At 35.9% G+C, this 26,506-nt stretch overlaps 1 protein-coding gene across 2 annotated transcripts in view; it reads right to left on the reverse strand.

Moving 5' to 3' along the window:
- LOC148949773 (protein MEMO1) overlaps positions 1–26,506 on the reverse strand; it is a 153,804-nt gene that overhangs the window by 120,220 nt on the left and 7,078 nt on the right. The window lies entirely within an intron of this gene.

Below are 26,506 nucleotides of genomic sequence, written 5' to 3' on the forward strand. Positions count from 1 at the left end.
GAATTATCCTCCCCTCTATTTATGGCTATGATCAGAATAATAAAATATAACTAAATCAAGAGTCTTTTGAAGTTTAGTAAAAATAATTAGTTGCCAAATCTTGCTTTAGTAATCTTTTATCACACTGAATAAGTAGTATATTAAATAAAACTAAATTTCATACATAATAAATTTTTTTGATTTAAAAAATGTGCTTGTATCTCCTTGGAAAGTTTGAGTAAGTCAAGTTTTTATGTTGTTGTTTTTAGTTTTAAAGTTTAAAAAAGAGTGTTTCTTTAGTTTTAGTTAACACGACTTCTCAGTTTGCTCTTGATAATGATCATAATTGAAAGAGATTGTTTGCAAATACGTGTAGAACCGAAAAGGGAAAGAGCAGCAAACGCGAGATTTTTAAGCTGATTGTAAGAGTCGGGGATACTATTTCGATAGTTGAAAACGGCCATTTCTTCCTTCTCCAGGCCATCAAAGCAAATCACTTGTGTTGTGAACAAAGATCACATTTTTTCATCTCCAATATTCAACACAGAGAGGTTTGAGTTTAGCGCACCATATCTCTTCTTTTTTTAATCTAGAAATTGTATTTCAAAGCTACCAATGTCAATTTCAAAGGATAAAATGTCAATTCGGTGATCGTTGCATTAAGAGGATTTTTGACGAATTCTAAAGTGGCTATGCTGTTTTTAAATTCATGAAACCTGTCGAGAAATGCTTCCCTCATATTTAAAATAGTTTTTTTTTCAAATATTGTTTACCAATTGAGGAATTATTTTCTTGGTGATACTTCAGCAGGCTTGGAAACAACGTTCCCTTTCAAAATCCTGAGCAAAAATGGATGATCTATTTTTGAATGTTATTACTTCTTTTTAACATCGAAAAAATTAAGTTTCCTTTCCCTTGTAGTTTATGATTAAGCTGATTTAGATGAGACGTAACATCTACCATGACATAAAAGTTTTCAGTCCAAGGATCGTCAATTAGTTATGGATAGTGAATGCCCTTTTCAAGGACAAAACTTTAATTTCGGAAAAAGGGATGCAAAACATTTTAAAATCTTCCCTCTTGATAACCAACGTACCTTGGTATAAAGCAGATGATCAGCTACTCACTCTCCACTTTATATAAATATTCATTGAATGGGCAATGATTAAGAGCTTTAGCTAAGACAGTTGATAATTGTAATCACTAATTCCGTAGCTTAACAAATTTCTTTCGGAAATATTTGCGCACTAAGTGCTTCTTGATAAATGATACAATGGTAAACAAGTATCTCGTGATTATTTTTTTCTTTCAAAATGCCAACAAACCCTATCTTACGCCGGTCATACTTTTGGCCCTATTTGTTGAAATCGACACAATTTTATCAAGAGGAATATGATGTTTATCCATACTGGCTTGCTGATGCGGTCAGTTTCTAGTAGTAGTAGTAGCATCTTCTCCACGCGTCTAACTTTTGAGTGACAATAATCCTACAAGTTCTTCTTTAGGGCCTGAATGAAATATAAATCTTACAAAAAGTAAAACCTGCACTGCATCATTTATGTCATAAGACTCGTCAACTAGCCTACTATTGATAAAGCTGAAATCAATTTCAGATTTTTGATGTGCTGGGTGGCTACTTTTGAACACATGTTACTTGTTCTAGGGTTAATGATTTTGGCAGACAATGATAACTCTTTAATTCTGTTCAGAACATCTGCTTTGTTCTAAAAATCCCAGAACAGCTTTTTAGATGCATATATAACACATTTCTTTATATATTCACCGTCTGTGTATGGTTTCCCTCTCTTAACAATCTCTTGGCTAACCAAAAAAACTTGTCATATTAATATTTCTGGAAGATTGGACACAGTTTTTGACTCTTCTGAAGTTCCTCAACTGCATTCTTCCTTGCATCATCGGGATATTTAATGTTAGATGACGCGTGCTTTCTCTAAATGTGATAATTTGTTATCCGAAAATTTCCCCTACAAATCAGAACTATGGTAAGCCTATTCCAGTTTTTGACTAAACGCAAAACCCTTGATCAACTCAACTTTAAATTCTCAGTTTCTACCCATGGAAACTGGGGCACCCATGTTGATGCCCGGTTTTTTTTAACGAAAGTATTACTGCGCCTTCCTTGGATATTTGTCCCTGAGCTGCACTTAGGGACCCAAGGAACCACATGTCTTTGGAACCCCACGCGCTAGGGGGCGCGCGCCCCCCTCCCCCCTGGTTCCACCACTGATGCCAGATAAGTAATTTAACGTACGTAGTGCTATATAACATTAGCGCTGCAAACAAAGTTAGTAATTGGTACGACTAGGAAATCCATAGTTAAACAGGGCTGTATATTATCTTCATATAGAGCGATTATTTTGATGTACTTCGTACAGAGTATACGTATAGAGCACGCACACCACCATCACGTATACATAACCTGTTAGGTTATGACCGTGCCACTCCCTTTGGGAGGAAATAAAATATATTAAGTAATAAGTTAGAATTGCCTTGTTGGGTGATTAATTACGTTGAAGTGCCATCAATCAAGGAACGTAATCGAACTTCGTAGGGTTATCAGATTCCTTGGGAGCGTTGCCAATGGAGACATTTGAACTAGTTATCTACCTTGCGGTGAGATACAGGCATATAAATAAAACAACACAAATAGAAAAGTAATGGGTTTATTGAGACTTACGCTTTCATGTATACAGCAACATATACCACTGGTCTAGCCTATTGATTATATAAAATAAAAATGGATACTAAAACACATAAGCTCAATTCTGAATCTAAATACTTCACAATTCTCAACAACCAAATGTTGAAAGGTATGAAAAATATGAGAATATTATTCTGCATTGAACAGATTGATGTACAACCATTTAGACATGTAAATTATAATTTCTTAACTTTCTGGATTTTTTTTTCCCTGTAGCCTAACATAATAAAAATTATTTGTATCAGGTAAATACAGTGTCTTTCTGCTAGGATACTTAATAAAATACTATAATGTTGCATTTAATAATATTTCAATCTTACATTTGATAATATCTGCTTGACGTTTCTACAAAGAAACATGGGAGAATAAATTATTAACAAGCTATACTCTAATGTAATAAAAACCAAATTAACAGAATTATTCTAATATTATTATTTGGCTAATTAATTATTAATTGAAAATTAATCATTAATTAATGGCAAACTAGTCTGACGATCGGATAATGTAAATAGAATATGCATCCACAACTATGTTATGTTGTGGAACATTGCTTACGCGGATGCAGAGGCAAATAATTTTCTTGAGAAAGTAATGAAAGAGGGTCTTAAGTTGGATGGGGTAGTTCCCAAGTTTAGAGAGACTGAAAATAATAAAAATAAGAAGTTTTTGAAAGTTGAACTGGACAACAAAGGAACAAAAAGTGAATTAATGAAAAATGCCAAAAAAAAATTAAGGGAAAGGTAATCGATGGAAAAACCCATATTTTCTTAACAGATGATGCTCCAGCATCAGTGCGAAACGCCAGGAAGAGAGCCATGGCATGGCGAGATGAAAGATGAAGATTGAAAGATGCCGGTTTTTATTCTTGGATTTCATGATCTGCCTCTCCCCCCATGTGTCTTCTGGAAAAGTTTGAAAGACAATGTTGAAAAAAGTGGCTGTTGTGGAATTCCAGTAAATTTTCAAATACCACTGCTGAATATACAGGGGGAAATGGAAAAGAATGTTTACAATATCAGGGTCATGGCAGAGTAGGTCTCCAAAGCATGAACTATGGTGATGGACAAACAAATTTTCACAAATAATGAACTAACTTTGGTTTTGAATTTCGTTACATTTGTGACTTCAGGCCTATATCTATTAAGTAGAGTAGAGAATTTTGGAGGAGTTTTGTTAATAATAGGCCAGTGATCCTTATAAATTGTGATTATTTGCCAGTGTTAGTAGTTGATTTGGCACTGAGTTATGTTTCAGAATTGTGGCCATGAACTGTATAAATCCATAGATCATGATTATTTTGACATACTGGAGAGTAATCCAGTAAATTTTAATGAAGAGGGTAATGATTATCTGATCCACAGCTTTGATTGCGATGTAAGTAATAGTCTTTTCAGGATTGATAATAGCAAATATGTGTTCGCTTGCGATTTGTATCTAGTAATACAGTGAATATGTTACATTTAAACTGTCAGGGACTTACCTCATCTTTTAGTTATCTTGTTGAATTGATTCAGAGTTCCAATTTTCATGTTTTAGTTCTGACTGAGACACAGCTGACACAGTTCTGTTATTAAATCTTGATGGTTTCAAATTGGTTCTGCAGAGCAGAAAGATATGCCAACATGGTGGAATTGCATCTAACCCATTAGGAAGGGATTCCCTTTTAAGGTAAGAAATGATATTCAAGTAAATGTTGAAATGATTTTTGAGTCTTTGATTCTGGAAATTCAAGTGCATAGAGTACGTTTCATTATTTGTATTTTGTATAAACCACCCTCTGGTAGTATTGAGACATTTATGGGTTGCCTTGAAGAGAAGTTGGAAAAATTACCAATGAATACGCATGCAGGCTATGTTGGAAAGGATTTCAACATCGACCTGATGCAAATTCAGCGTAATCAAATATCTACTGCTTTTTGTAACTTGATGATGGGCTATGGGTTGTATGCAGCTATTAACTTACCATTCAGGATTACAAGGAATTCAGCAACTTTGCTTGATAACTGGTTCACCAGCCAAGTTAGAGGCCCCAAAGTGCTAGCTAATGACGAATCAGATCATTATGGAGTCACAGTGTCCCATGAATTAGTTAGAAGCCTTCAATCTGGGAGCAACAATCATGGGGAAAAAAAGCTGTGGTACTGAATGACCTTACACTTTTGAAATTTAAAAATCTGTTAGAGGAAAAGAGGCTAACAATAAATAATCAGAACCCTGACACTAATGAAGACTTTGGGAAATGGTATTAATTTATTATAACCTGTTTCAATACAGAATGTATTCAGGACAAAAGAAGTGCTAGATACATTGACCCGGTCAAACCGTGGACTATTATGGGTTGCCTTAAAGGTCACTCCTTAAATGTATCGAGAAATGTCATAAGCTTAATAAGAAGGCTGTAAAGGGAACATATAGATGAAACATGCTATTCTATGGATAATAAGTTCTTAAATAAAATTCTGAGAAAACCCAAAAAATATTATTATAAAGAGAAGTTTAAGCGAGCTGAGGGGAGTCCTGCAAAAACATGGAGGGTGTTTAAGGAGGTGATAAAAAAGAATAATGAGAGGTTTCAAAATTAAACTAGCCCGACTGAAATAAGTGACTATTTTACCGATATTGCCGAAAAAGTGACTGACATTATTTGTAGTATTAGTATGGGAAATTAATTTGAGCAATATCTACCTACAGAGGCTGATGTTTTGTTATAACTCAAGCCAGTGACCCTGATGGAGCTAAAGGAAGTGCTTGGATTATTTAGCAATTCTGCAGCTGGTATTGATCTTGCTTTATTAAAAGATGTCAAGTTTGTTTTTAGTTTGATTCATATTTTATGTTTTTGATTAATCAATACTTTCAGAATGTCAAGTCTACAGATTGTCTTCAACATTCAAAGATAATTCCTTTATTTAAAAGTGTTGATTGGTCCAATCTTGGTAATTACATACCAATGTCATTACTATCAGTGTTTTCTAAGATTATTGACAAGTTTTCTGTAGGAGACTGTCAAGTTTTTTGGAGGCTCGAAATTTTTTCGGCGAAAACAAATTCGGATTCGTAACAATATATCAAAGGACCAAGCACTATTGTTTCTCATGATAACAATAAACGATTCCTTAGATATTAATATGAAAGCTGCTTCTCTGTTCTTGGATATTGTCAAAGCATTTGATTATGTTAACCACAAAATTCTGCTTTGGAAGTTTGTCAATGCTGGTGTTTGAAGCAAGGTTTTGGGATTCATTTAATCTTTCCTTACTTTTAGAATGCAATGCGTGACCATTAATGGTGATATATCAGGTTTTCTGGAAGTGAAACATGGAGCGTCACAAGAGTCTTCCCTCGGCCCGTTGTTTTTCCTTGTATGTATTAATGATTTGCCTAATACTGTTGATGGTCTGAATGTTAAACTGCCATGTGGAGAGATTGAAAGTGAAACTTCAGTTAGGAAAATTCTAGCTATGTTTGCAGATGACACGCAATTCACAGTTGTAGCAAAGACCGAGAATCAGCTAATGTCAACACTGAGAGAAGGCCTAAGTCAAATTCAAATTAGGTTAGAGGCCAAGAGACTAGTTATTAATCTTGGTAAGTCATCAGTTGTTGCTTATGGTTGTTCCAAGAATAATTATTTGTGGGTTCAGGGTTTAACTTTAGGTGAGGTTATTGTTACCAGGAATGCTGAGGTCAAGTACTTAGGAGTTTATATAGATGAAACGTTGTCTTTTAGGAAACATATTGAGGTTATTAGTGTTAAGATTTCCGTTAATTTTGGAATGCTGCGGAAGTTGAAAAATAAATTTCCGGTTGAGATTATTCGTATGCTCCATTTCTCTCCTGTACATCTGTATCTTTTTAATTGTTGTGCTGTTTGGTCAAATACATTTTATCTCCACCTTTATGTCTTGCAATATTCAGCTATGCAGATTTTATGTTGTGTATTCAGCCGTGTTTCAGTCAGAGAAATGTATGTGAAATTTAGAGTGGTACCAGTGTTTGGTTTATTCTTTTACAGTAATGCAAAACTGATGTATCAAATAATGAATTGCAATCTAGGACCTTGCTTTAATTTTATGTTTCAAATAGGAAACCAGGTCCATAACTATTCAACTAGACAAGCTCTGAATGTCCATACACCTTTTGCTCCATCTATGCAATCCACATTTTCTTTTAGGCATGTTGGACCTTAAAGTTTCGTTAGATGTGATGGAAGATATTAAACTTATCAAGGAATTGTTTGAGTTTGTGTTTCTGGTCAAAGAACTTTGTTTTAGTATGTACTGGTAAAAGGGATTATTCAGCAGTTATATAATGTAGATGGCCAAAGTATAAGCATAAATGAGTATTTTTTGTGTGTGTGTATTTAAGTAGTTAATTATTACTATTTTATGAGAGAGAGAGAAAAAAAAGGGTTTTATTAAAAAAATAAAACACATTAACAACACAACCCGAAATTTATTAAACTTGTATGGGCAGACATAACCCTTTACAAAACCTGACATACACAATTACTACCAGCCATCCTTAGCCTCCCTCCCAAAAAAAGGGCAAAAAAAATAAATAATGATAAAATAAAAATAAACGAAATAAATTGTATAGTGATTATGTTAGTATAGTTATTATAATGATAATTGACCCTAACACAGACCTCAGCAAGGTTTGTAGGGACAGAGTGGTGAATTCAAATCTGTGGTATCTATAGTGTATTTATTTTCTCTGTTGTTGATCTGTTTTGTTTGTTGTTGTTTTTTTCAATAAATTTCTCTCTTTAAAAAAAATATTCTAATTGGGATTATCTAATCAACAAAAATATTCATAATTTGACATAAGAACAGGTTAGCTAAATAGGTACTGACACCACATTTTGGTCAATTTGGTACCACATTAGGTACTGAGACTGCAATACAAGGAAATACACGGAAAACATGCCCTAGTAAAAAGCAACAAAAGGGCAAGATTACAGTTTGTCAGTTGGGGTGGGAGAGGGTGGTGGTATTAGCCATATTATGAATAAGATTAGCCTAATTATAATTTTCCATGAAAGAAAAGGTTAGGATGATAATATTGTAGATTTAATCAATAGCTCAAAGATCAGTTCTAAGAACAGGATATATCTTAAACAAATGAGTGTTTTTGTATATAATCTGGGTAGCATATTGCACAGTCCCTTCTTTTTTATGGCAGTCTTTTTTCATTCAAGAAAGGTCATTTGAAGTTCACATTTCAAGTTAAAAGTCTTCTTCTACTGAGTGTAACTTTCAACAATTTACACCCACCATGTCTCCATTGAAACTTTTTGAGAAAAATATAAATTTAACCATCTATTGTTTTGTTTCTTTATCTTGCTAAACTTCACCTTGTGTCATCTGGGTGCCAATTATCCAAAAGAGGAAGGATGAGAATGGGATCAAATAAGGTAGTGTGCCAGATACCAGTAACTAAAAATAAGGTTTTTATATTAAATAAAGATGGTTTAACTTAGAGCCTAATAAAGCTCATTAAGCATAGCTCATTGTAGAGTACATGGACAGGAGATTTCAAAAATTTTAAATCTTACATGTATTGAAATAGACATATAATTTTCAATTAGGCTACTCTAAACTGTAATCTGGTAACAAATGGCACACTTAGTACTTTGCCAGAGAAATAATTATGTGCCAGTACAAGGTGTATTATCTTATAAATCCAGAATTTGGATAATTTGAACACCAAAAAAAATCCTTCATAAAAAGGAAAACCTACTAGTCCCCCTCCCCCCGCCCCCCCAAAAAAAGTGTTTAATAAAGTCCTTGAAGGTATAGACCATTTTAAAATGAATGCACAGGAGACCTTGAGAATTGACAACTTCCATGTATTAAAATGACATATGGTTTTTAATTGATAAAATAAACAAAACCTTACCAAGTTTGAAGTTTGGTTGTAATTCTACTCCAAAAAAGGAGCATAGCTGAGAGTTCAGCTGAGATAGACGTCTGCAATCACATGGATTTACCAAGACTAATACCAGTACTTTAAAGTCCTTGTAGTATGCGATGGTTAAGCTAATGGTGAAGTACTGAGAGTTCAACGGGAAGGGAAATTGGGAGGGCAGTTGAACTCTCAGCTACGCCGGTGCTCCTTTTTGGAGTAGAATTACAACCAAACTTCAAACTTGGTAAGGTTTTGTTCAATTTATCAATTCTACTCCAAAGCAGAGCATCTTAGCTACACTTTTAAGTTAAACTGATATTTTAAAGTTCAGCATGAGCTTAACCAGCACTAAGAATCGATAATAGCCCTATTTGTAAAAAGAGGCTGTAGTAGAAAAATCCATTTTTAATAAGATATTTCAAACAAAACATTCTACTCTAAAGCAGAGCATCTTAACTACACTTTTTTTAAGTTAAAATGAGATTTTAAAGTTCAGCATGAGCTTAACCAGCACTAACAATCAATAATAGCCCTATTTGTAAAAAGAGGGTAGGCCTATAGTAAAAAAAATTCATTTTTAATAAGATATTTCAAACACAACAAATAAAATTAATAATTTCCAAAGACAGGAAACTGTCATCCTCTTTCTATTGGTTTGTTATAGAACCTTGCTTTAAGGTGATATATTGAGGTGGACCTGGTGCTATGAGCACCATAAACACTGAGATCTATAACTGCAAGAAATAACACTTCTTAGATCCATCTAGAAATAAATGACTTGGCTGCAGCAAAATGAGGCTTACAGTATGTAAGAAAAAGCGCGTTGTCTCTATTTTGATATTACATCATTGTAATATAAGTAGCTAGATGCGTCATTGAACACAGGGAAGGGTGAAATTTAACCACTGATTTGTGATTGCACAGTTTTGTTGATTTTAAGAAGACATTTATTGGCAAACGAAACTTTTATCATCATTATGTATCAAAATACTAAGTGAGAAACTGGTCTAAATCTCAACTCTTTCACAAGTTGATAAAATCAATAAAACTGCAAATTTTTTTGTTAGTGTCTTTGGTTAAAGATCTTAGATGTAAAAAGCTGGATATCTAAAGAGATCAAATACGCGTTTTACATCCCACATACTAGAAATCTCGGAAGACTAGGCCTTCTATTAAGGACACCTCTTATGAACTTCTTGTGATTTGATTATTGCCTAACTGAAGGCTTGGTAAAACTGCCAATAAAGCACTGCTTGTAGTATAAATGCATTATATCCAACACCTGAGTTAAGAAGCTCCATAAGAAAGGTCAAGGTCTCCAGTAGAGTTGCTTCCATGGGCTGGATCATGTTTCTTCCACAAAGTCAAGCCTTTTTATTGTAAACCCTTTACTGATGCCTAGTAAAATCCCACTATGCATCTGTGATAATATCGACTATGGAAGGAGAATATCCTTGGCGGTAAAAACCTTGCCGGAGACAACACAAGCCGATAGTCATAATGTCTTGGCCAATGGATGGTGCAAGGCTGGTGTCTCTGGGAGGCAAAATAAACATATTTTATTAAAAGTAAAATAATACTAAAAATAAAGCAATATTTTATTTTAATATTTAAATATCCTACAAACAGCCTTTATAGTCTTAGACTTAAGTGGCCCAGTTTGGAAAGATCAAATACCAGTTGCCTGATCCGTTTCAGCCTTCTGAAAGCTCTTTAGGAACAAACTAAATGGGGAATGCATAGAAAAATCAGGATTCCAACTCATTGCAATTGAATCTACAAAAAAACATTCTGGATTTAGTTTCCAAGAAACAAATAATTCAATCTGAATGTTTTTTATTACAGGCTTCATGGCTCCATCACAGATGATGATTTGCCGCTAGTCCTGGTAGTTACCTCATTTTCTACCACTGAGGTACTTGTTATACTTTCTCTTGAACGCGTCAAGGGAAGGATTTTTCGGGACTACCTCTATCGGCAATCTATTCCTTGTGGCAACCGATCGCCGGGCGAAACTCGTTTTCATATATTCTTGGCGGGGAGTACCCTGCTCAAGGTAGGCCTGACAGGCTGTACTTCCGCGAGTTGATCGCAAGGGCTTTGCTTTATCAGGAACGAGCTTTGATAGCTCCTCTAATGGAGGGTTATATAAGTACTTATAGAAAACCGACATAGATGCCCCACTGAAACGTTCCTGGATCGGCTGTGAGGTTTTAGCTTTTGTGTTGCCAGAGGTTGCTGCACCAGCGACGAGAGGACATGCATATTCCATGACAGGTCTGATGCACGAATTGAAAAGTGGCAGAATAGAATCATCAGGGAGAAGACTTTTGCATCTCAGGATAACTCCTAACTTCTTGTTGCAAAGGGATCTACTTTTACTGAGATGCTCAATCCATAAGAAATCCGAAGAGAATATTACTCCAATTAGGCACAGTGTATCAACTTGCGTTATTACCTCTCCTTTGAAGACGCATCAATTTTCTCCAGGTCAGCCTGAAGCTCCTTGTGGGGTTCACTGGGATATTCGTCTATTGCGATTGATATTTTTGTTGCTGTGTCATCCGCAAAGTGGTAAGGTATTTTCACAAGGCTGTCCCCTAGGTCGTTTATGAACACCAAGAAAAGAGTTGGACCGAGAATACTTCCTTGTGGTACTCCTGAAAAAATGGGCGTTCTTTTGACATGAAGCCATTGAGGACAACTTGCAACGATCCTTGACGAAGAAAGTCAGCAAGCACGTCAAATAATCGACCATGAATTCCATAAACTTTCAGTTTACAAAGAAGTCCCTCGTGCCATAAACGATCAAAGGCTTTTGCGATGTCAAAGGAGAGAAGGAGAATACCGTGTCCCTGAGAAAGGAGCTCAATCCATTCTTCATACTGTGCAATCAGATAGTCTAACGTAGACCGTTTTCTGCGAAAACCATATTGCGTGTCTGCCAATAACAGATGTGACTCAAGGTATTGGTAGATGGTCTTATTAATGATGCTTTTATTAACTTTACCTACGCAGGACAGCAAATTTATTGGACAATATGATCCTACATTAGGAAGGTAAGACTCTGCCCTTGGAACAGGGACCACATGATCAGTTTTCCAGGCTTTCGGGAATAATCCCTCTGCCAAGCATTTTTTATAGAGAGAGGCAAGAGGACCAGCAAGTTCAGGGGCACATCTTTTAAGGATGTATTGGTAATCTTGTCAGGTCCTGAAGCTTTGGTGACATTCAGCTGGCTTAGTGTTCTGAACACCTTCCTAGTAGTTATGTTAACGCTGGTGATTTTTGCAATCGCTCAAGACAGAAAGGGGGGAGGGGAGACTCCGTCCTTATCAAGTTGGGAGACCTTTGAAAAGGCTTCTGCAAGAGCATCTGCCTTTTCCTGGCCTAACTGGATCATCGTCCCTTAAAATGAAGCAAGGGAATTGATGTTGATTTAGATGACGGTAGGGCTTCTTTGACCACCCTCCACCACCGCTTTGCAGGGACACTTTTCAGTTTGTCTACAAGTTTGTGCTCGTAATCGGCTCTAGCTTGACGTACGGCTTTAACAGGCTCATTTTGAGCTCTACTAAAAGTAGCCCGGCCCTCGTCGGATTCAGTTGAACGCCATTTCTTATGAGCCTTCTTTCTGGCTCTGATTGCCTTTCTACAACCAGCATTGAACCATGGCTTATCTGAACTATAGCCTCTGTAATCGCTTTTTCGTAAAGTGCTACTGCTTTATGTGGGGCTTCTTTTAAAAATTTACTCCACGGCTTTGCTGATAAGAAGTTTCGCAGACCATCCCAGTCTGTGCAGTGATACTGCCAGATGATCCACTCGTGCTTTACAGATGTAGGTATTTTGAGATTTCCATGAGTCATAACTGCCACATGATCGCTGGCAAAAGGATAGCTTTCGACACTAAAGGAATCCGAATGATCACTTAAGAAGAGATCAAGCCTGGATGATCCATGAGGGTTGATGTAAGTATCAAATTCAACAAGTTGTTCTAGGCTGTAAGCAAGACTCAGGTCTAGCAGAGCTAAGCCATCTGCATCAGTTGTACGACTTTTCAGCCAGTTACCACCAGCCAGTTACCAGCCAGTTAGGAAACTTTTGCTTCACAAATTCCAAGCAATCTTCTAGATATTTGGTGATTTTCATATTTGGTCGGTTATAGACTGTACCAATAACAAACGAATTGTTTGATAGGTTTACTTTAACCCAAAGGGCCTGCATATTGCTAGGAATAAAAAGTGCCAAAAAAGGGATGCTATTTTTAAGGTACATAGCAACACCACCTCCACCAAAAGTCGAGCTTCTCGGGTTTTTGCAATCCAGCCTGAGCAGATTGTAACCAGGAATACTAATCTCACTATCAATGACACTAGAATTCAGGTTGGTCTTGGATACACATATGAAAGAAGGGGAGACCTCATTCATCAAGTGCTGTAGGTGATTCAACTTGGATTGGAGACCACATACATTGCAGTGGGTAACAGTAAACATATCTGTAAGAATTGTCTTGGGGCGCGCATTTGGTCGTCTACTGGAAGGAAGTCTGATCCGAGGCTTTTTTTTCTGTTTGACAAACTTGGTAAATACTGGCTGGTTGGGTAGTTGGCCCAAACAGCAGGCGAAAGAACTCCTAAGACAGACTTTGCGTCATCAGATAAGGAGCAGTCATAATACCTCATACTTAACTTCAGCAAAGTTGGTGGTGACCCCAAAAGGGGCAGGAGTCGGTACCTTGCAGTACCTACCACTATCAAGCTCTGCGGGCAGGGACGCCAAACCCTGAATGGTTTGCTGGAGCATACCACCGCATACCCAACATGCAGAGGCCGTTGTCTGAATCTGGATCTTCCACCCATTGTCCTCACAGTTGTCTTCCTGAAGGTGTTTTCATGGAATATTCATCCACAAACGACCAGTGGCTGTTTCCATGGAATATACATCCACGAATGCCCAGCCTACTTTTGGTGCCTCACTACACAAGTATGTGTCAACCGATCTAGACTCAATTGCTTTAGAAGAATGATTGGCAATATCCAACCACCATTGCAGAACCAAAATTACATTGGATGTTAAAGTTGGTTTGGCTGCAAAACTGCCCTGTGCATGTTTTAGTGCTTGAGCACTGAACAACTATGCTTTCTGGTAAAATAAAGGCCCTCATTTCTGCAATAGTTTGGACAGGGGGCCTCATTCTGCCTAGACCACTCCCCTTGCACATTTTTTTTTTTTTTGTCTTCCAAATGATTTTCCCAAATCCACCATGGATTTGGGTTTGGATGGTGTTTTGGCAACATCCTTGCCAAAAAGAAACTCTGTCACTTTGACTTCAGGAGCACATAAAGCTGATGCTGCCATAGGATCTGGACTCACTCCAAATATCATTGCATGGCACCTTTTTAGACTGAGATCATAGTCAGTGAGGCAAAGCATGTGAATTGTATCTGTTAGGTTTTTGACAACCTTTTCTTTGATATCACGATTTTCAAGCTCAAGAATCGCATTTGCTGCCTCTAAAACATAAAAAATTTAATGCACAATAATCCACTGCACTTGAAGTGCCTTAGCATCCCTCTGCTTAGCCCACAATGAGAGAATGGCCCAAATTTTATTGTTGACCTTGGGAACAACAATATTATCAGTATTTGCAGGCCTAGTGTGGTGCTCAAATAAATCCTTCAGCTTCCCTATTTCCAGAGGCTCGTAGATAGCTCTGCTTGTAATTTTGGCAAGTTATTAATGGATCTTGGAACCTTCCTTGGTACCTGAATGTTCTTCAGAAACGTTTTTAAATAGAGCATCATTTGACAGGCTTTCTTTTAATCTTTTGCCTTTGTGCTTTTCTGGAGAAGCTTTCTGTCATTTCTTTGGTCATGGATTTCTTATGGGGCATGCAAAGCTAGTTCTGGTGGTTCAAGAACCTAGTTGAGGGCTCTGAGAGCTAGATCTTGCATTCCTAGAACTAATTTCAGGGCTCCAAGAGCCATATCAAACAAAAGTCGAAACTCGGGGCTCCAAAAGCAATGATGTGTTATTTGATCACTATCCACTGCTGGGAAGGTTGAAACAAGAACACATAGAGTTTCAGCTAATTCTTTAATTGTAGTCAAATTGTACTCAACTAAGAAGCTGATGAAAAATTTTTCTTTCTGGCAGGAAAATACTCATTGATTACAAATCTAACAGAAAACCCAGAAATTCTATTTGTTGACTTGAAATAAGAAATGATTTTTCCTGTTGAATCACAAACCTCAATTCTGACAGTGATTTCGCTGTTTCATGAATGTTGTTTTGACATTCTGAAAATAACCTTCCCAGAAAGGCCGATGAAACATCAAAGTAAACAACAGACAAATACCCTTTGTTGAAATAGGGAGAAAACAGGTTTGATGAGTTTTGTAAGAACCTATGGGGCTCCTGACAACCAATTTCGCACATACGTTTAAACTTAGCAATAATCTACTTCTGACTTCCTACAAAGCCACATTTGATCATCAAGATCAACAAGACATGAATAACAAAAAATTGACAAGGTCAACAGAGGTCAGGTTACAATTTTTGTCATTAAGAGCAAGGGCGCCAGAAGAAAATTTTCCGGGGGGGGGGGCAGTCACCAAAAAAGCAGTGGTGGTTGGATGACAGTTTAGGTGGTTTAGGGAACCAAAATATGGCTTTACCCTGAACAGGATGAATTTGCAATCAATTTAAAATCCTGAGAAGCTAAATGATTTAAAAGTATCAATAACTATATTTTAGGCTTCCCAGTTGCAAAAGAAGTAATGCCACATGATGGTAAAACTGGATTCGCCCAAGTTGATCAGCTTTATTTGTAATGAAATTAGACTACGTTTGGTGATCTGTAATTGCGTATCAGAGTATAATGAGGGAGGGGGGGGTGAGTCAGTGTTTAGGTGAGGGTAGGGTAGATTCCTACAAAAGTACTTTTTAATGGACAAACTTCTTACTCTTCATGAGGCTTCAAGTAAATGTAGAAAGAGGAAAGGGGGAGTAGGAATTAACTAAATGTATCTATATACAGCTAATATGTTACATTCCCATATCTACCAGCAGAGAGGTGGAAAATGCAAGGCAGTTCATCATCAGCCCCGCCATGAAATATCTTTGGGGTGGCAAATACTGCTAGGAGCTTAGCTTTTAGCAATTTTAAATGGTAATATATTTTTTCTATTTATATGAAGTACTTCTATGTATTTAAAAAAATATAGTATATGTAATGTAACTATAGATAAGAAAATCCGATTGTGGAGGCTGTAATGGCTTCAGTTATGTAAAAGATCAAAAGTCTCACAAAATTTCCATCCATACAAACAATAATACTCCTTTTCATCCAACCAAAATTCTTTAGTGATAATATTAACAAGGACTATTTACCAGAATTATGATTCATTGCCAATTTTTTAAGTATATTCAAATTTTATCCAAAATTGAAATTGACAATTTTAACATAGGACGGTACTAATCAACCTACAATTATTGATTTACACATTTCAAAAGCAATTGACCAGGGATTTAAGGGATCGGTACCTCAAATTATATCCTGATTAGGCCTGGGTATGATTTGGAAAACAATCAGAAATTAAATAAAAAAAAGAGCTCTTCAACCGAAAGCAAGGAACAGATTTGGAACCTATTTGAACAGATTATTCTTTGTATGAGGGGGGCTGTCTTCTCCTTAGCTCTTTACTGTGAAGTTTGGCTTTTTTCCAAATTTGTTAAGTAACCTCCTGAGACCCGACCATAGAAATACTTTTCTAATTATGTTCATTTCTTTGTAGTTGACTTAAAAAAAAATCATTTTGACCATGGATCAACTAAAAAAAAAAATTAAGCCCCCGTCACACCATCGGGAGGATGTCCACAGGTGTGGACATTGGGTATCAATTGAGGTCAGAGTATAGTAAAAATCTGTTTCGTCTATTAAAAGAGATATGTCAAAACGTTGAAAACAAAACATGACTCTTCATGAAATTTCTTGAAGCAGTTGTTGTCTTGTGTCAAGCAGAGAATGTTTTTACACTGCGAGCATATCCATCTTGACCTTTTGCAGCATCCAGGCCTTCTGCATAGGGCTGCATTCGCCAAGTCACAAAATTCTGGTAGATGCAGTGCAGTTCTGGCATATGGTGGAGGGATTGGCCTCTTTTTCACACTCAAAACACGGTGTTGAGTTTCACCCAATGGCTCTTCGTTGCTATTTTCTTGACCTCGTGGCTCCAAGCTTCCAGAATTGAGCAAAAACTCGGCCACGTTGAAATAAGGATCAATGAGCTGTTTGAGGTCACCAGAAACTTCTGGGCCATGGCCTTTCAGCTCATGAAATGCATTGGCTAGTGCAGCATCCACGACATGATGAAACAGATGCACAGTCCATTTTTTAATACGCGTCTCAAATCGGTAATAGCTGATCATGCAGTCCACAAGGTCGACCCCACCCATGTAGGTGTTGTAGTCGGAGACTACTCGTGGACATTTGACCTGCACGTAAGACCCCTGGTGCTTGTCATACCATTTGACCTCTGTCTCCTCTTCTATACCTTTGCAGTTTGAAGACAGGAGAACCACTTTGTTATCATACCACTGGGTCACGGCTACTTTTCTATCTGAGTGCACAGACATGACAGAGGTTCCTCTGCCCTTTCTTTTCATTTCTGTTTCAGTAAAAAGCGTTGGGCCGTTGGCACCCAAACGGTTCTTCATGATAGTTCCGGTCGCATTTATTTTTCTTTCAGCCAGCATGTCGAGGAGCTTAACAGACGAGAAGAATCGGTCAAAATAGAGGTATGTACCTTCTGGTAGGGTCTCCGACAAGCGCAGTATGATCCCAGCTGACAAGCCATGTGCTACCAGCTGTTCTCCCAGGGTGGTGGCTCCCTGGAAGATTTGGAAGTCAAGTATCAGCCCTGAGGAGCTGGCAAGGACAAAATCCTTTAATCCAACCGGATTGGGCTTGTTGGGGACATATTGCTTGAGAGTCGACATACCTTGGAAGGGTATTATCTCTTCGTTAATTGAACAGTTCCTGTCACGTGGCAACTGGAGAAAGATATTCCTGAAGTTGTCAAGGATCGGCTGCACCTTCCAAAGCCTATTTTTGTTTTTGTTTTTTGTCTGAGATTTCTGAATCAACAACGAACTTCAGGTTTGACCGGATTGTGAAGAATCTGTCTCGAGTCATCTTTTGTGATATGGCTTCCACCCTAAACTTCCCAGACCAGTACATGCGGATCCGAGGAAACTTGAGGTTCCCCATCAGGCTGACAATGCCAACAAAAATTTTCAGCTTGTCTGGAGTTACATTCAAGCTTTTGTGGTGGGCCAACTGATAGTTGTAGTTCATACAAAAAGCTATACGTTCGAAGAAGCTCTCCGGGTAATATTGCAAAAAGAATTGTTCTGTACTCCAATTGTTGTGGTCCTGGAAATGAGCGGGGCCCACGTCCGGGCCACGATGATTATCGAACTGCCGAGACTTCCTCCAGGACAAGGTTGCTGCTACTTTGTCAGCTTTCAAGCATTTTGCACGGGTTGCTAAGGGTACGTCATCATCAAATTCTTCACTTTCAACATCTGGAAGAACAGCATAACTGCTTGATGATGGATTGGCTGCAACAGCTGGTTCACCATCAGAGTCCGAAGACGATTAGGAGTGGTTTTTTATCCATTCCTCATCATCATCTAAATCAGAGAGGTCCAGGTCACTCTCATCAAGCATTCCAAGGGCATCATAAGGGAAACTACAATAAAGGAACAGGTTCAGTAAGCTTGAAACTAATAGCTAGATAGATAGATAGATAGATAGTTATTGGCAAAAGAACTATCACAAACCCTAGTGGACAAAATTTGCATTTCTTAGTAAAAAAAAAAATACAATAACAAAATAATACAATAACAACACATATTTACCACTGTAACAAAAACACGACAGGTAACAGTTAGAAAACACAAAATACAAAAGTCATAAATATAGGTAATAACAATAAAATATTTTCAAGTTCGTAAGATAAACAGATAAAAAGGGTAACAAATCAACTAACCAAATATTCAACAAGGAAAAAATAATATATACACTATAGTTTAATTTTTAGCAGACTTATGGGGTGTTATGTTGGTTGATTTTCTTTGTAAAAAAGGAAATTAAAGTTTTTTATAAAGTAGGGAAGAAATGGGTATGGCAGACAGAATAGGGGTGGGTGGGGACACTTTACGGGGGTGGCGATTTCTTATGGGTGAGTGGCGGCTAGGTTGTTACCAATTTAGTAAATAAAACAATCATTGGCTTCTGCTATCCCCATTAGAATCAAGATTTGAACTACGAAAAGTCAACCCTAGCTTTTTACTCGATTGGAACCGCCTGTCCACAGACGTGGACATGGAGGTTTTCCAAGTTCCAAAAGATGGCACTTATCAAACTAACTGCTTTTAAAACAATCTAAGCACTGTCAAAAATCAAGAGAGTACACCTGATTTTTCTCAAAACTCGATTTCACCACTTTCTTTTTTTTTTCTTTTTTCTCACCTTTGCTTTTTTTCATCTCCTTACTTTATCCTTTTATAGCTTGTAAAAACAACACTAAAAGTCGCAGAAACATTATGAAAAAAACGTAGATGGCTTTCCAGGTCCAAAAAGCACGTTGAAACAACGAAATCTTTGCTAGATGGCAAGGCCTTTGCACAAAAAATATTTTATGGGGGTGTCCACAGACGTGGACACCAGGTCCCAGGAGGGTAAATTTGCAATTGGAAAAAAAAAAAATTTTCAAAGAACTAAAAAACTTTTTTTTAATGAGCAAGGTGTCGAGAAGGGGACAGTCCACCTTATATACAGAATAATTTATCTTTGTTTCAAGTTTTAAACTTGCTCCTTCTTTTAGTTGAAAACACTTTTCTATTTGTTTAATTACATTTCATGAAACTGTAAAGTTTTATGAATGCAATACTTTTGGTAACTCATAAAAAACGATCAATATTTCAATGATCTGTGTTTGGATTTTCATGGGTAATCAAACAGTTTGTGGTAACAAACTGTAAGTAAGGAGCGACCTGGCTCAATAGTAACCGAAACTCTAAAAAACAGAATTTTTAACCAATAGATATATTAAAAAAATGGCTTGTTATGCTGATTCCAAATATATTAGTTTCACTAAGTTTAGTCTTACCCATCAAAAGCTAAGAGCCTGAGAAAAGTTGTCTGATTTTTCGAAAAAGGGGAAAAGACCCCCTTGAAATCATATAATTTTAATGAACATCACACCATCAGACTCGGCGTATCAAAGAACCCAACTGCAGATGTTTCAAGCTCATATCTGCAAAAATGTGGAATCTTGTAATTTTTACCACAAGAAAAGTCACAGATGTATGTTTATTTATTTATTTTTTATCAGGGGTGATCGTATTGATCTAGTGGGTTTAGAGCGTCATGAGAGGGCTCATTCTAACAGAAATGAAAGGCTCTATTGCCCATTTTAAGTGACCAAAAAATTGGAGGGCAACTAGGCTCTCTCCCACGCTACTTTTTCCAGAAAAAAATCTGATCAAAATTTTGATATAGCTTTTTTGTTCAGCATAGCTGAAACACCCAATAACTATATCATTGGAGATAACATGACCCCCTACAGCCCCCGGGGAAAGGTTTTTAGGTTATAAAATTCACCCGTTTGTTTTATTTGTATTGGGAAGTATGCATACATTTTTTGGGTTGGGGGGGGGACAGATTTTCTGCTGGGAGAATTTTTAATGGAGAGGATAGTTTCCAGAGGTGAAATTTTCAGAAGAAATTTTACACTGGGTGAATTTGCCAGAATTCCTATATGAAATTTCTTCATATGTCTTGCTTTCTCTTTACCAATTCAATTTTACAAGTGGAGATGTTAAGGGTTGTTCTCCAGGGTAATTTTTCACCAGGATTGAATTGTCTAGAGGATATTTCTATTGGGAGGGGGATTTTTCCATGGAGGTGGAGCCAGGCATCCTGGTGCTATTTAAAAAACAATCAGAAATTTGAAAAAAAAACACCTTTTTTCAACTGAAAGTAAGGAGCAACATTAAAACTTAAAACGCACAGAGATTATTACGTATATGAGGGGGGCTGTATCTTCTTCAATATATTTTTCTTTAGGCTAAAGTTTAAATTTTATACCAATTCTTTAAAAACGACTCCTAAAACACAAGGGTCATTTAATTAGAACAATAAGTAACTTTTTTTAAAGTGCTTAAAAACTGTAGCGTGAAGAGCGAGGTGTTGAGGAGGGGGGCAACTCCCCTCATATACGTAATAATTTCTTTTCGTTTTAAGTTTTAATATTGCTCCTTACTTTCAGTTGAAAAAACTTTTTTTTTTCTTTATTTAATGAAGCTTAGAGACAAACAATTTCCTAAAGGCAATGGAAAAAGTATGTCAATATATAAAAATGAAAAAGGTAAGTAATTACAAAAAATACACAAAACAATAACCTAATTACAAAAACCAAGATATAAATCCCCAGCATTCAGTTCTGTTGAGCAATGCTGAAGCATTGGATGGTTCAAGTTCAATCATTTTATTATTAACATATACATGTATACAATTGACATAGGCCCATGGGGAGACAAGCTCGAAAAACTAGGCCTAGACAAAGATACAATAAAAAATTACACTACAATACAAAGATAATTACGACGGGAAAGATATAGTAATACAACAATAATATGAAAGTAGCAGCTAGCCCAGGATCCAAATATAAATATATAAAAAAATCAATATTATTAAATATAAATTAATGCTTAAAGATAGCCAAGAGGCCCACATTCACCTAGACCAAAATGTCAAACACCAAAATATTTAACGCCTTTAGACTCAGTGTTTATAAAAATTAATGCATTATCAAAGTAGTTTGTTAAAAGTAAAACATTACAACTTATATTTAAACTAAAAAAAATAAAAATTAGATTTAGAATTAAAAGAAGATTAAGAAAATCAATTATAAATTTTAATTCAACATTTGTAAAATAATTTTGAATACCAAAATCAAGTATATTTGACACCTTTATAGGCTAGTTCATAACTGTAAAAAAATTAAAACATTTTTCAAAGTGACAACTAGATACAATTACTAGATACAAATACAATTACTTTTGAAAAAAAAAATTGATAATAAGACACAAAAAACGTTCCGTTCAGGGGGAAAATACAAAAATCCCCAGCATTCCATTCAGTGAAACATTTCTCATTATAGTGGTTTCATATATCAGCTCATGCATACTCTTACAATGAGAGCAAAAGTTGACAGCATATTCTTTCCGAAATTGCCCCTTATTAAGTTGTTTTCCTTGTTTTTTCTATAATTATCCAAACTTTCTTATGTTCTAATAACTGCACTAATTACTAATAAAAAAAAATACATATTTAGGATCACCATAAAAAGCTGATTCTTTGCCTGAATCTTATCAATAGTTAGGCTGTTATACTTTCATTATTGACAAGAATTGTTATTTACTTACCATTCATTACTATGAAGAACTTGATTTTTTTTTCCCCCTCCAACCAAATCATATAGAAAAAATGTTTGCAGATAACTAGTTAGGGGTTATTCAGTCACAAATTAGAACTTATATTTTCCTTATTATGGATCAAAATCTATTGGCAGGCAACAATGAGGCAACAAAAATTTTTTCCATGGTTTTTCCCTATTCTGCTCTCTTTCCTTTTGTTTTCTTATAATTATTAAATAAAAACAAACAAGTTTTTTTTAACTGAAAGTAAGGAACAACGTTAAAACTTAAAACGAACAGAAATTATTCCGTATATGAAAGGGGCTGTCCCCTCCTCAACGCCTCGCTGTTTACGCTAAAGTTTTTTATTGTTTAAAAAAAATATAGAGTTGTGAGAAAGTCAAACTTGAGCGTAAAGAGCAAGGCGTTGAGGAGGAGACAGCCCCATTCATATACGGAATAATTTCTGTTTGTTTTAAGTTTTAACGTCGTTCCTTACTTTCAGTTAAAAATTTTTTTTTTTTTTTAATTTAATTTTTGAACGTTTCTGAATTAATGCAAATTTTGATTTTGGCTCACCATACATAAATAATTAAAACAAAATTTGCATATTAATTTTAATTTTATTTGGTTAAATGGCTTTCTCGAAACTTGTTTAATTTTATTTACGAACGTTTTTATTAGTAATAAATACACGTAACTTACGAATTAACTTACATAACAAACTTCTATATTCATAGATTTTTAATATGTATATTAGGGGGTTTGCCCCATAGTAAATACCTTGCTCTTTAAGGTAAAGTTTGAATTTTGTTCTAATTCTTTAAAAATGACCCCTTAATCACAAAGGCCATTAATTAGAATAAATAGCTCTTATGAAAGTACTAAAAAAAAACTTCAGCGTAAAGAGCGAGGTATTGACTAGGGGATGAACCCAATCGTATACGTAATATTTTCTGTTCGTTTTAAGTTTTGATGTTGCTCCTTACTTTCAGTTGAAAAACTTATTTTTTTTTAATTTAATTTCTGATCTTTTTCTTTAATAATGATGGGAAATCCTTCATAGCAATGTCCATTCCCCCATGAAAACTTCCTTCATGGAAAGATTCTCCCATACAACCCCCTCCCCACCTACCAGAAAAAGTCCCCCCTGAAAATATCTGTAAACTTCCCAATAACCAATGCCATATGTTAACATTGGGTAAAGTTCATAACTTTCAGCCCTCCCCCCAGGAACTTCGGGAAATACGTCATCCTAAAAAATATAATTATAATATTTTCGACCATGCTGAATAAAATGGCGATCTTAAAATTTCGATATGGTCACTTTGGGAAAAAAATGAGTGTGGGAAGGGGGCCTAGTTGCCCTCCATTTTTTTGGGTCACTTAAAAAGGGCACTAGAACTTTTAATTCCCATTCCAATGAGCCTTTCCACGATATTCTAGAACCACTGGGTCAATACAATCACCCCTGGGGAAAAGAAAAAAAAAAAAAAACACGCATCTGTGATCTTTCTTCTGGCAAAAAAAAAATGCAAAATTCCACATTTTTGTAGATAGGTGCTTGAAACTTCTACAGTAGGGTTCTCTTAAACGCTGAATATGATGGTGTTATTTTCATTAAGGTTCTATATTTTTAGGGGGTCTTTTCCCCTTTTTTCTAAAATCAGCCAAATTTTCTCAGGCGCTTAACTTTTGATGGGTACAACTAAATTTGATAAAACTTATATATTTGAAATCAGCATTAAAATCTTATTCTTTTGATGTATCTATTGGTATCAAAATTCCGTTTTTTAGAGTTTCGGTTACTATTGAGCTGGATTGCTCCTTACTTACAGTTTGTTACCACAAACTGTTTGATTTTATAGTCCCAAATTAACAGGGTGGCCATGTCCTCCCCCCTGCTCTCCTTGCCAGCATCCATGATTAAAAGAACCATAAACTATCACTTTCCATTTTAAAATGGTAGTATTCAATGCTTTTGTTTAATTCTTTAAGATTCAGAATAAATTAAGAAGAACTATTTTTCTATGGGACCACAAAAATGGGAGAAATACAAAGTGTTTGCTTTGTTTTAAACTTGGAACTTCAAAAATAGCACCTTTATACACAACAATATCAATTTATTTTTTTATAACCTGTAGTTCTTCAAAATTAAAATCTTTGTTCTTTATTTTCAAAGCTTTCAATGGTGTATTCTCAAATCAATCTTGCAGCCTGAAGCTACAATATTCAAAATATTCAAATCACTGGTTTTTTACTGCCTTTTTAAGACAAACCAAAGTTTTAAAATTATCAGCCAAATGTTGTAACTGGATAGTGAAATTTACAACAATCCTAAAAATCAGGGGCAGGGTATGCTACAAAGTACATACCAGCTATTAGCAATCCCATTTCTAGAAACTCTGGAGTTTGAGCCTTTTTTTGAGGGTTCGGACCCTGCCTAGTGAGCACAATATTGGATTCTCACAATCATAATTGACATCCATGAAATTGTCCAACAATTCAATCACTATCTTATCATAACACTGTAGAAGCAATGTATATACTTATATATTGCATCACAATTACTCATTAGTTCTTCTTCTTCTATTTTACAGCAGGCGGGCTTTTCAGTAACACTATTTAGCCCTTTTCCTTTTGCTTCACTCTGTGGGCTACAGAGCTACTGGCTTGAATGCCTCATATTTATTAGATATATTCAGATATCTTCCAGCAGATCTTTCGACTCTAGGAGTTCAAATATAAGATGATAGATGTCGATTTCTATACTCTGTGTGCAGGTATAGTTGGCTAGGCTCTTGGCTGATAGTGGGATTTTGTGGTGTTTGAAGTATTTTAACAGTTTAGAAAGCAAGGTATGTTGTGCAGACGTCAGCATATTACATTCAAATAGGCAATGGTCAATTGTTTCATTATTCATATTACAATGCCTGCAAAGAGGGGACAGGGGAATTGAACCACTTGAATTAGAAAGCTTATATGAGAATGCAAGGAAATTTAGTCCATTTGTTCCAGAACGAATTCTATCATAAATTTTAGAAAGATACTTATTGGGAAAGGGGGAAAGGATAGGATTAATCTTATTAAAATTAATATCTGATAGCCTCCATCGGTAAATATCTCTAATTGGGATTGGTCTCCCACTTGGCTGGTCAATATTTTTATAGCATTTTTTGCTATTTCATCAACCTGATGATTACCACTTATGCCAGAGTGGCTAGGAATGTACTGAAAGTATGTTTTTATGCCACTTGAAGCAAGATTATCAATAATACTGAGACAATGATAAGTGTCAATGTCCAACTTATATTGAGGAGCTAAGGCCAGCAACTCAAGGCTTGATAAAGAGTCGGAATAGATGATAATATTATTCGAATTTTTAATCAAAGATTGGTTTTGCTTAAGGTGTTCTAATGCCATGGTTATGGCATTTAACTCAGCAGACATTATAGATAAATTATTAAATAATCTCTCGCCCATTGCAATTTTCAGGTGAGGAAGGAAAACACCACTTGCAACCTTCTCATTCATTTTTGACCCATCAACAAATATTTGGAAGTGATTTTTATAGGTAATTGTATTAAGTTCTGCAAATTTTTTCTGAACAAAAGCAATGGGGGTTAAATCTTTATTCCATTTTGAAAATTCAGTATTTATTATGGGAAATGACCAATTCCATGGAGGGGATTGGGGGAAAGTAGGTGCAATAGACTTTGCTGGTACAGGGAACTTCTTTTGAATATTGGCATACTCATCTGCAATACCTCTATACATGGCTGGATTTCTTAGCCAATCATGTAATGTGTGTGAGCAATTTGATTCAATTTTTGTGAGATGTTTTGTCAAGAGTAAGCTACGTCTCTCCCTTATTGCGTGTAATCAACTCTTCATAAGCAGAAATTTGGTGCTTGTGTGTTTTCTAAGACCAAATATCAGACATATTATATCATTTTGTATTTTTTCAATTTTTTCGTCTCAGTGTCTTTGCACATGTACCATAGACGATGAGCCCATATTCAATATGGGGTCTTATATGTGATTTATAAAACTGGAGTAAGGTTTTCTCCTTACAACCCCAGGGTGTGGAAAGAAGTCTTTTTAGTATATTTGCTTTTCTATAACATTTTTTTATTGTGTTTGAAATGTGGAGGTGGAAATTAAGTTTTTGGTCAAGCATGAGACCTAGGTAATTAATATTATTATCTTCTGGAATAGTTGTTTTATTTAGAGTTAGTTTTGCATTAACATGGTTTCGCTTCCTGTGAAATTGGATTATTTTTGACTTGGTGGGTGCAATGGGTAAATCTGAATGTTGAGAGAATTTTTCAAATTGGAAAAGTGACTTTTGCAGATTTAACTGTGCTATCTGAAAGGTGTTGCCAGATGACCATAGCACCAGAT

The sequence above is a fragment of the Artemia sp. Qi Xiang Cuo genome, chromosome 8 (assembly GCF_049724085.1).
Source record: "Artemia sp. Qi Xiang Cuo chromosome 8, ASM4972408v1, whole genome shotgun sequence".
Lineage (NCBI taxonomy): Eukaryota > Metazoa > Arthropoda > Branchiopoda > Anostraca > Artemiidae > Artemia > Artemia sp. Qi Xiang Cuo.